The 11,969-nt window shown below is 40.0% G+C and overlaps 1 non-coding gene across 1 annotated transcript; it reads right to left on the bottom strand.

The window, feature by feature from the left end:
- Positions 1 to 1,144: 1,144 nt before the first annotated feature.
- LOC120577832 (small nucleolar RNA R71) lies at positions 1,145 to 1,251 on the bottom strand. Its single transcript, XR_005643800.1, has one exon. It is a non-coding gene; the product is annotated as a small nucleolar RNA R71 (small nucleolar RNA).
- Between the last annotated feature and the right edge of the window lie 10,718 nt (positions 1,252 to 11,969).

Raw genomic sequence — 11,969 nt, 5'->3', positions numbered from 1 at the left:
GGTGTTCGTTGTCTATGTTTGGTAGAGACTTTGAAGTCGACTTAGTTTGTTTACCATTGACGGGTATGGATGTTATTTTTGGGATGAACTGGTTAGAGTATAACCGAGTTCATATCAATTGCTTTAGCAAGACGGTGCATTTTTCTTCTACAGAAGAAGAGAGTGGAGCAGAGTTGCTATCTACTAAACAGTTGAAGCAGTTGGAGCGTGATGGAATTCTTATGTTTTCTTTGATGACATATTTTTCGTTAGAGAACCAAGTTGTGATTGACAGGTTGCCAGTTGTGAATGAGTTTCCTGATGTTTTTCCTGATAAGATTCCAGATGTGCCACTAGAAAGAGAGGTTGAATTTTCAATTGACCTTATTCCAGGAACGAAGCCGGTGTCGATGGCACCTTATCGTATGTCGGCGTCCGAGTTAGCGGAGTTGAAGAAATAGTTGGAGGTCTTGCTTGATAAGAAATTTGTAAGACAAAGTGTTTCACCATGGGAAGCGCCGGTGTTGTTGGTTAAGAAGAAGGATGGTACCATGAGGTTATGCATCGATTACCGACAGTTGAATAAGGTTACGATACTCTTTTATACTACTTCAGTAAGATCGTGCACTTGCGGTTTTATCTCATCAAGTTTTTGGCGCCGCTGCCGGGGAGTAAACTAATTTGATTAACTCTTTCTTTGTGATTAGAACTCTTTTCTCTCCCCCTCTTATTCCCTTTTTCTTTCTTTCTTTCTTTTCCTACACTTGACTTCTTGGGTAGCATAAGATAATAGATAACATGGCTGAGGAACGCACTCTTAAGGAGTATTCGATCCCCTCTTCGGATGAGCCATGCACTATTATAGTTTACGCAACGGTTGAAGGTAGCAACTTCAAAATAAAACCTGCACTACTAATTCTGGTGCAACAAAACCAGTTTTCTGGATCACCCTCTGAAGATCCAAATTTACATATCTCAAACTTTTGGAGACTTAGTGTAACTTGCAAAGACGACCAAGAAGCTTTTAGGCTACATCTCTTCCCTTTTTCTCTAAAAGATAGGGCCAACAATTGGTTCAATTCTTTAAAGCCCGGTTCCATCACCTCATGGGACCAACTGAGGCGAGAATTCCTTTGCCGTTTCTTTCCCCCCATCAAAAACCGCCCAACTTAGGGGAAAGCTTTACCAATTTACTCAAAAAAGCGGGGAATCTCTTTTCGATGTGTGGGAGCGTTTTAATGAAATACTTAGACGTTGTCCCCATCACGGTTTGGAGAAATGGTTAATCATCCACACCTTTTATAATGATCTAACATCTAACACTAAATTAACTGTTGATGCAACTGCAGGTGGTGCCCTAATGAACAAGGATTTCACAACATCTTATGCCTTGATTGAGGACATGGCTCTAAACCTTTTTCAATGGACGGAAGAGAAAGCAATCATCAATCCTTCACCCTCTAAAAAAGAGGCAGGTATGGACGAAACCTCTTCCTTTGACTATCTATCTACCAGGGTGAATGCATTATCTCAAAGACTTGATCGCATGAGTACTTGTGTTATCACACCTACCTTCTCACCTCCATGTGAAGCATGTGGCCTATCTAGTCATTCTAGCATCGATTGCAAACTAAGTAGTATTGAGCAGTTAAACTTTGTTCAGAATGGCCAAAGAGTTGTTCAAAAATCTCACATTGAACTTTTAATGGAAAACTATTTTCTTAAACAATCCGAACAACTCCAAGAGCTTAAGGACCAAACTAGACTTTTGAGCAACTCTCTTGCTACTCTCACAACAAAGATAGACTCCATCTCCTCTCACAACATAACTTCTGAAACTCAGCTCTCCCAAGTAGTTCATAAGGTTGACCACCCCAACAAAATGAATGCTATTACACTTAGGAGTGGTAAGCCACTCGAAGATCCCATAAGGAGAACCAAATCCAATGACAGTGAGAAAGAGATCTGCGAACCACCATCTAGGGAAACTAGGGCAGAAAGAGAAGAACCACGAGTTGAGGAAAACACACCACCTCCCTTTAAGCCAAAAATTCCATTCCCACAAAGGTTTGCCAAATCTAAGCTAGATGAGCAATTTAAAAAGTTCATAGAAATGATGAACAAAATATACATTGATGTGCCTTTCACCGAAGTCTTAACCCAAATGCCTACCTATGCTAAATTTTTGAAAGAAATCCTTTCTAAAAAGAGAAAAATTGAGGAAGGTGAGACAGTTAACCTTACGGAAGAATGTAGTGCCATCATCTAAAATAAATTGCCACCAAAGCTTAAAGACCTAGGCAGTTTTTCCATACCTTGTGTCATAGGGTCAGAAGTAGTGAAGAAAGCTATGTGTGATCTAGGAGCCAATGTCAGCCTAATGCCTTTATCCCTTTACGAGAGGTTGGAAATAGGGGAACTTAACTCGACAAGGATGACCCTACAACTAGCGGACCGTTCTGTTAAGTATCCAGCTGGAATCATAGAAGATGTCCCCGTTAAGGTAGGAGAGGTGTACATCCCCGCTGATTTTGTTGTAATGGAGATGGAGGAAGACAACCAAGTACCAATTCTTTTAGGAAGACCTTTTCTTGCTACTGCAGGAGCCATCATTGATGTAAAAAAGGGTAAGATTGCTTTTAAGGTCGGTAAAGAGACGGTTGAATTTGAACTTGCTAAACTAATGAAAAGCCCTTCCATTAAGGACTCTTGTTGCATGATAGATATAATCGACCATTGCGTGAAAGAGTTCTCTTTAGCATCAACTACACATGATGGTTTGGAAGTATGCTTGGTAAACAATGCAGGTACAAAACTGGAACAGGGGGCAAAAGCTTATTGTCATACCCCAAATTTGGACCATTTAAAATCTTTTTGTCCATATTTTGAAATAGTCCACATTCTCTTCTATTCGTTTTTTTACCATTTAAAACTCGTGTTTTTCTTCTTTAATCATTTAAAAAAACTTTTATCTGCATTTTTATAACGTTTTGAGCGCATTTTATAGTCTTGTTAGTCATAATAATCAAGTCTTTTTAAAAGGTTTAATCATATTTTAAAAATCGTGTCCTTTTAATCATTTCAGACAAAATTTCGGCAGGGAGGTTACTTTGAAGTACCTCATTTGGTTCCGAAGGGACATTGTTTTTATTTTTAATTAATCTTCATTTTTATTCTTATTTTTACTTTATTATTTTATTTTCAAAAAAAGAGAGAAGACAGTCACGTAAGTGACTTTGGTCTTTCTTCTTCTTCTTCTTTTTTTATTTGTTTATTTTTATTTTTATTATTTTTTTGTTTATTTTTATTTTTTGTCAAGTCTTTTTCTCCAAGTCTCCAACAGGGGTATTTTGGTCTTTGATCTGTACCAGAGCCAACCCTATTTGGTCACTATAAATACACTGTCCAATCATTGGGAAGAGGGTCCGAAAATCACTGTAGCAGCCGCAGCAATCACTATCAGAAACCCTAATTTCCTCTTCTCTCTCACATTTTCGGATCAAAGCAAGAAATCATCAAGAACATTCAAAATTTCCAGATCCAAAAAAAAAGTCTCAACAACATTCAACATCAAAACAATTCATAAACACATCACCCATTCATCACAAAACAAATCCGATCTCAACACAATCATCACACAAACAACAACAGATCGGAAAACTCGAATCCAAGAACAACAAACACAGACAGTTCCGAAATCAAAGTTTAGAAGAAGGAACAAAACCGAATCGGAAAAGGAGCAAATCGGAGTTGAACTTGAAACCGCGAACGACAGTAGCATCTCTGAATTGATCAACACAAAGAGATACAGGTTCAATTTAAAAGGAAAAGGTAGTATTTCGATTTGTTTGTTCGTGTTTTCAAACCTAGATCTACGCTTTGTGAGTACTTGTTTTCAAAAACCGACTTCAAATTTGAAAAGAGGAAGAAAAAGGATATTCGAATATGTAAAAAAAAATTTGAAACGGTTGAGTTTTGAACTCCGGCGCGGTGATGCCACCACCGGCCACCGCGCCGGAAAACTTTTCTCGCCGGAGAAGAAGAAGTAGGCGGCGGCGCTGCAACTCTGTTTTTAGAGAGAAGTGTGAGCAAAATTTTTAGAGAGAAGTGTGGTTTTGGTTTGTTATGTTTCTTCCATTGTTGTCTTCCTTTTATATGCTGCTCCTATTATGTTCTGTCTAGTGCGTTAGCACCTTACGTCCTCATCATATGCGCTCGATGCTAGGCCGTTAGATCGTAGATCTAACGGCCGATGATGCACTCCTTTCCTTTAAGTGTTTTTTCTGTTTTTTTAACCCTTGGATCATTTGATCTAGTGGCTATGATGAATCCAGTGGCTGAATCTGGACCATTGATTTAATCCAATGGTCCAGAATTAATCCTGCTGAGCCAATGTTTTATTATTTTTTTATTATCTTTATTTTTAAAATACTGTTTTTACACTTTTTGACATTTTTGTGTTTAGAAAAATTCCAAAAAATATCTTTTTCACTATTTTAATTTTCCCTAATTTTAAAAATCCTTTCTATTTGTTTTCTTTTTATGTTTTTTTTGTTTATTTCTTATATGATGACCTTAATTTTTATTTGTCTTAATTCTTGCTTATTATTTCTTATGTCTCATTCATCATGATATTTCTTGTGATTACTAACTATTTAATTTTTGTCTTGAATCATAGCATGCACATTTAATTTTCTCATTATTTTATTTTGTCATTGACTTAGTGTGTATAAATAGGAAATTGATGTAATTTTATTTCTTGCATTTTTATTTTTGGCATAAAGGCCTTAGGGTTGTATTTAGGAATTGATGTAATAATATAGGTAACACAAGCACCGACACATGCACCGACACTACCACATTTTATTTACCGCTTTCCGTTAATTTTTACGACGTTACGTTAGTTTTCACCGTTAGTTTAGAAAAATCATTTTCTCAAAAAGTCAAATATGCAAAACTTCAAAAATCATTTTCTTAATAACTTTTTTCCTTTATTTTTCTTAATCAAACTCTCAATCAATTTTAATTCAACTTCAATCATTTTCAAAATTTAAAATCAATTAACCTCACTCATTTCTTTTATCTCATGCCTTGAGGCCTCTTTCTCTTCTTAAAACCCATTTCGAAAAATCTTAAAATCAACCTAACCCACTAAAGAAATTTTTGAGTGGAACTACGTCGGTTTTGATCCCTTTCCCAAAAAAGGGTACGTAGGCAGAGGACTCGTCCTTCCAAATCAAATAAAAATAACCAAAAACATGCTTCTTCTCCCTCCATTCTTTCACTTAGATTTTAGGTAATAATTTTTTCAAATAAGCGACAAAGTTTAGCACAAGATAATCTAGGTAAGAGGTTCCTATGGAATACCATAGACGCTTAGGGTGCTAGCACCTTCCCTTCGCGTAACCAACCCCCGAATCCAAAGTCTCGAAGGGGTTTTTACTCATTTTTTCCCTTCCCAAGAATAAAAATCGAGAGTTCAAAGATTGACGATTCAAATCAATTAATGGTTTGATATCCGAAAATCGCGAGCACAGAAATGGCGACTTCACTGGGGACTTAGGTCCTATGCGGGTTAAACCCACCTTACTTTCTTTATTTTGTGCTTTATTATTTGCTTATGCTTTGTAAATATTTTCTTACATGTTTACCTTATTACGTGAGGGGTGAGAAAATAAGCTCTACACCCGAGCTTGAGGGAAATATAAGATAGGAGTGGTAGACTCATAGTGGCATACCGAGAGTATACTCGTGTCTTGGCACATGTGAGATAACCACACTTAGCGGAGGAGCTTGAAGTGATATATGTCGGCGTGTGTTTTCACGTTTAGACTTTATTACTCTTAAGTTTCCATTGAAGCTAAGGACCTTTAGTAACCCTTAACCCATCTTGACCTTTTAGGACGTAGTGCGGTGGCTAACCGGGTGTTTTCTCGGAACTAGTCGACACGCGATACTACACTCAAACGAGACTTTCCTACGGACGTTGTTGGACCGGGGTGTTTTCTCGGTATCCGATAATATTCGAAAGTGGTCGAGGACTTTGGGAACCTTGGTAGAACCCGTGACACCGGTACAATTTGAAACCAGTCCTTACCAAATGGCGTTGTTACCCTTGACTCCAACATTATGGGACTTAACCTCATCATGTATTCTATGTACTTTAGCATAACCATGCATACATTCATCCATTCATAAACAACTTTTTCCATCAAAAATTGAAGGACTTAGTCAAGTTTTTGTAAACATCATGGATATGGACCTTGTAAGAATGAACACCAAGAGATACAACTTCAAAAATCTTAACTGAGCTTTAGCTTTTGTACTTTTTCCTTGGTTTCGTTCTTACCTTTTGAAAAAGGAACCGTTTGCGACGTCTTTACAATATTCAAAATGAAACCATATTCGTATTGTGTTTACATTTCGCTTTGATAAGTCCTTCAAAAAATTATTATCTTTTTCATAAGCATATCATGCATCATTTTGTATTCATAGTTTCTAGTCCGTGTCTTACATTGTGTCTTCTCCATAAAAGGTCAATCCGTCAGTCAAGTGGTTAGATGTCTTCATCCAAGTTCGGCTCGCATATGCAGACACTCGTGCAAACAGGAAAAATGGATCAGCTTGAGCAAGAAGTCCAGGATCTTCGTGGAGAGGTAACAACACTTCGGGCTGAGGTAGAGAAATTAACTAGCCTTGTATCTTCATTGATGGCTACAAATGATTTACCGCTTGCCCACCAAAGGCCTCAATCACCATATCAGCCAATGTGCCCTCAAAAGCCTCGACAACAGGCTCCTCGGCAGTCTATCCCTCAGAATCAGGTTCCTCAGAAGTTCATTCCGCAAAATCAGGTCCAAAAAGCATCTCAGTGTGACCCGATTCCTGTGAAATATGCGGATTTGCTTCCCATTTTGCTTAAGAAGAACCTTGTTCAAACCCTACCACTTCCTCGGGTGCCGAATTCGCTGCCACCTTAGTATCGCCCTGACCTCAACTGTGTATTCCATCAAGGGGCACCAGGTCATGACACTGAGCAGTGCTACCCTTTGAAAGAAGAAGTTCAGAAGTTGATTGAAAATAACGTCTGGTCCTTCGATGACCAAGATATAAAAGTGCTACTTCAACAACAACATCTGGCTCCTCACTCTGTTGCCGCTGTTAGGCCCATCACCAATGTTGTTCAACATCCAGGTTATCAACCCCAGTTTCAACCAAGTCAACAACAGTATCTGGATTCTCACTCTGTTACCACTGTTTTGCCCATCATGAATGTTGTCCGCAATCCGGGTTATCAGCCCCAGTTTCAGCAATATCAACAACAGCCTCGACAACAGGCTCCAAGAATTAAATTTGATCCGATTCCAATTAAATATGCAAAGTTGCTTCTCTATTTGCTTGAGAGGAACCTTGTCCAAACTAGGCCACCTCCTCCGATACCGAAGAAATTGCCGGCTCGATGGAGACCTGATCTCTTTTGTGTTTTCCATCAAGGGGCACAAGGTCATGATGTTGAGCGCTGTTTTTCTTTGAAGATTGGGGTCCAGAAACTGATCGAAGACGATCTCATACCTTTCGAAGAGTTTGGATCTGAATGTGCAAGTTAACCTGCTATCGAATTTTTGGACCTTGTGTTGACATGTGGAGTGTTTAGCTACAATTGGGCCTTTGCTGATGTTTATTTCTACTACTCTTTTGTTCAATTAATATGTTTGTTTGTGGCTTTATGTTTTTTAAAAAATATAAAAAAAAATCCTTTCGTCCCACCCGTGACGGAAGTGAACTTGTTTAGGGCTTTATGCTGTATCTATTTTCATCATTAATGAAAAGGTCATCTTGGTCCCGACCTTCTTTTATTTTGTGCTTTTTCTGGAAAAATGGTAATACAAAAAACCAAAAATTTCTTTTTCTTTAATCATTTCCACATATCTGCATAATCATAATATTTATATCAATAATCAAATCATGCAGTAATAAACCCGTTGAACACTTAAACCCTGTACTCTCGCTCGACTTAGAGTTCCTTGTGTATAAGGCTGAAGAAGAGGATGATGAAGAAACTTCCACTAAGATTTCTCTCCTACTAGGGCATCTTGGCCATAGAAGCAGCAAATATCAAGAAAGATTGTCCAAAAGAGGATTTTCATGTACAAAGACTGGCACGAGATGCTACCATTTGTCTTGCAAGGATATTATACTTCAAGTGCACACTTCAACATGGGCAACCCACCCTCCATCCCTCTGTATAAAACATAAACGCAGTGCCTCACATGGAGGTCAAAGTCCCGTCAACGGGAGTTCCAATGAAAGCTAAGCTTGATTGAATTTAAAAGTGTTACTGCCATATGGCGTGGACAGTTGTATCAAAAGCATGAAGCAAGTTTTCAACAAGAGAAGGCTCGTCCCCATGAATGTCAAGAGAGTGGCCTTGTGCTCAAAAGTTATACTATCTGATTTAACCAAGTTCCAGGGGCAATGAATGCCTAATACAAAGAATGAGGGTAAACTTGTATGTCCTGTGAATACCGATGCAGTCAAGAAATACTTTGTTAAAATGAAAAAGCTCGATAAGTCGCAAACCTGAAAAGGCGGCTTAGGCAAAAAAAAAAGAGCGTCTCGATGGACTGAAAACCCAAAAGGGCGGTCCATGCAAAAGTTAGAGACATATATAAAAAAAAAATGAAAAAAATGATGATTATCCTGATAGGTTGAAACCCGCAAGGGCGACCTATGCAAAAGTTAAGGATCATGACAAAGTAACTGCATCTGGTCGGACATGACTCATCTAGGGCATTTCAGCCGTCAAAAGATTTCCGACTCATGACAAAGTAACTGCATCTGGTCGGACATGACTCATCTAGGGCATTTCAGCCGTCAAAAGACCTTCGACTCATGACAAGGTAATTGCATCAAATCAGATATGATTCATATGGGGCATTTTAGCTGTTAAAGGGCTTCCGATCTGAAGCGTCTGCAAATCAAAGACTCAGAATAGTGGAATTCAAAGTTGGTAGAGGGAACAGTGGTTATTGTGTTCAATGTTCATTTTCCATATAATTACCATTTTTCAAACTTTTAAAATCCGTGGAACCACGCCTTTGGCAGGCCACCACTCCATTTACATTAACTTGAGCTTGTGCCCATTTATTTGAAATTCTCATTTATTCTGGTTGCAAATTTTTCTTCTATTTTTGATGTTAATACCTAAAGCAAAAAAAATATTCAAAAAAAAAAAAAATCAAAAAAAAATCTAAAAAAAAAACTTTTATCATGTCTTCTGAAAAGCATAAACAACAGATACATCTTCTTTGAACTTATGAGCAGGTGAAACATATATCAACATCCGTCTCAAGGACAGTTAAACTCTGCAAGGTTGGCATGACTAAAAGCTGTGAGATGACCTCTGTCAAAAAAAAAAGAAGTAAAAAGCTTGCTAAGTCGAAAACCCGAAAGGGCGGCTTAAGCCAAAAATGAGCGTCCCGGTGGACTGAAAACCCGAAAGGGCGGTCCAGGCAAAAATTAGGGGCATACAAAAAAAGAATATATTCCCGGTGGATTGAAAATTCGAAAGGGCGGTCCAGGCAAAAGTTAGGGATTCAAAAAAAATATATACAAAAAAATAAAGTGACAAAACAAATATAGAGGCATCACAGTTCAAGTTGGCCAAATGGAAGAATGCACTTTGTGTTGGCTTACAAATGGCGACTTCTGCCAGATTGATTGATTGATGGGTTTTATCCCGGAAAATGGCGACTTCTACCCCAGTTTTTGATCATGAGGACTTACCCCAGCAGTGGCTTGATTTCTTCTCCAGTGACTTGTTTGTGGAATGGCGACTTCTACCCCAGCTTTTGACCATTGGGTCTTACCCCAGCAGTGGATTGATTTCTTCTCCAGTGACTTTATCCCCAATGAAGGTTTCGAGTGTTCGTACAGTGATGCCGGGCCATTCTCCTTGTAGACCTGCCCAATCCTGTCTCAACAATCTTACCATTACACCGTCATATGAGTCTCATACATATTCATTCATGCATGCATACATAGCACGCATATAAATATCATTCATACATAGTTGCATTTTTTCCCAATATTTTGCTTCACTATCCTCAGATACTACACCCAGTGTGTCTAATCCCAAAATGTCATCAAATCAAACATGTTCCAAAGGGGCAGGTCTCACCAGTAATCAGTCTATACAATTCCCCATTGTCGTCAGACAAATTCCTTGTTCCCCTCAACTTTACCTTTATCAAGTCACTCCCCTGATACCAAGCTTTACAATGTCTTTATTTTTACCGTGTGTTTGCTATCCCACAATGTTAGCAAACCCTGTCGGTCCGTCATGTCTTTACTTTCGCCACTCGTCGGCAATCATGTCTTTACTTTCGCCACTCGTCGGCCCGTCATGTCTTTAATTTAGCCACTCGTCGGCCCGTCATGTCTTTACTTTCTCCACTCGTCGGCAATCATGTCTTTACTTTCGCCACTCGTCGGCCAATCATGTCTTTACTTTCGCCACTCGTCGGCAAATCATGTCTTTACTTTCGCCACTCGTCGGCCAATCATGTCTTTACTTTCGCCACTCGTCGGCCAATCATGTCTTTACTTTCGCCACTCGTCGGCAATCATGTCTTTACTTTCGCCACTCGTCGGCCCGTCATGTCTTTAATTTAGCCACTCGTCGGCCCGTCATGTCTTTACTTTCGCCACTCGTCGGCAATCATGTCTTTACTTTCGCCACTCGTCGGCCAATCATGTCTTTACTTTCGCCACTCGTCGGCAAATCATGTCTTTACTTTCGCCACTCGTCGGCAATCATGTCTTTACTTTCGCCACTCGTCGGCCCGTCATGTCTTTAATTTAGCCACTCGTCGGCCCGTCATGTCTTTAATTTAGCCACTCGTCGGCCCGTCATGTCTTTACTTTCGCCACTCGTCGGCAATCATGTGTTTACTTTCGCCACTCGTCGGCCAATCATGTCTTTACTTTCGCCACTCGTCGGCGAATCATGTCTTTACTTTCGCCACTCGTCGGCCAATCATGTCTTTACTTTCGCCACTCGTCGGCCAATCATGTCTTTACTTTCGCCACTCGTCGGCAAATCATGTCTTTACTTTCGCCACTCGTCGGCCAATCATGTCTTTACTTTCGCCACTCGTCGGCGAATCATGTCTTTACTTTCGCCACTCGTCGGCCAATCATGTCTTTACTTTCGCCACTCGTCGGCCAATCATGTCTTTACTTTCGCCACTCGTCGGCAAATCATGTCTTTACTTTCGCCACTCGTCGGCCAATCATGTCTTTACTTTCGCCACTCGTCGGCCAATCATGTCTTTACTTTCGCCACTCGTCGGCCAATCATGTCTTTACTTTCGCCACTCGTCGGCAAATCATGTCTTTACTTTCGCCACTCGTCGGCCAATCATGTCTTTACTTTCGCCACTCGTCGGCGAATCATGTCTTTACTTTCGCCACTCGTCGGCCAATCATGTCTTTACTTTCGCCACTCGTCGGCCAATCATGTCTTTACTTTCGCCACTCGTCGGCAAATCATGTCTTTACTTTCGCCACTCGTCGGCCAATCATGTCTTTACTTTCGCCACTCGTCGGCCAATCATGTCTTTACTTTCGCCACTCGTCGGCCAATCATGTCTTTACTTTCGCCACTCGTCGGCAATCATGTCTTTACTTTCGCCACTCGTCGGCCCGTCATGTCTTTAATTTAGCCACTCGTCGGCCCGTCATGTCTTTACTTTCGCCACTCGTCGGCAATCATGTGTTTACTTTCGCCACTCGTCGGCCAATCATGTCTTTACTTTCGCCACTCGTCGGCGAATCATGTCTTTACTTTCGCCACTCGTCGGCCAATCATGTCTTTACTTTCGCCACTCGTCGGCCAATCATGTCTTTACTTTCGCCACTCGTCGGCAAATCATGTCTTTACTTTCGCCACTCGTCGGCCAATCATGTCTTTACTTTCGCCACTCGTC

Source organism: Medicago truncatula, unplaced genomic scaffold (assembly GCF_003473485.1).
Source record: "Medicago truncatula cultivar Jemalong A17 unplaced genomic scaffold, MtrunA17r5.0-ANR MtrunA17Chr0c01, whole genome shotgun sequence".
NCBI lineage: Eukaryota > Viridiplantae > Streptophyta > Magnoliopsida > Fabales > Fabaceae > Medicago > Medicago truncatula.
Note: the sequence above shows the minus strand (reverse complement) of the source record. Positions and strands in the feature narration are given on the sequence as shown.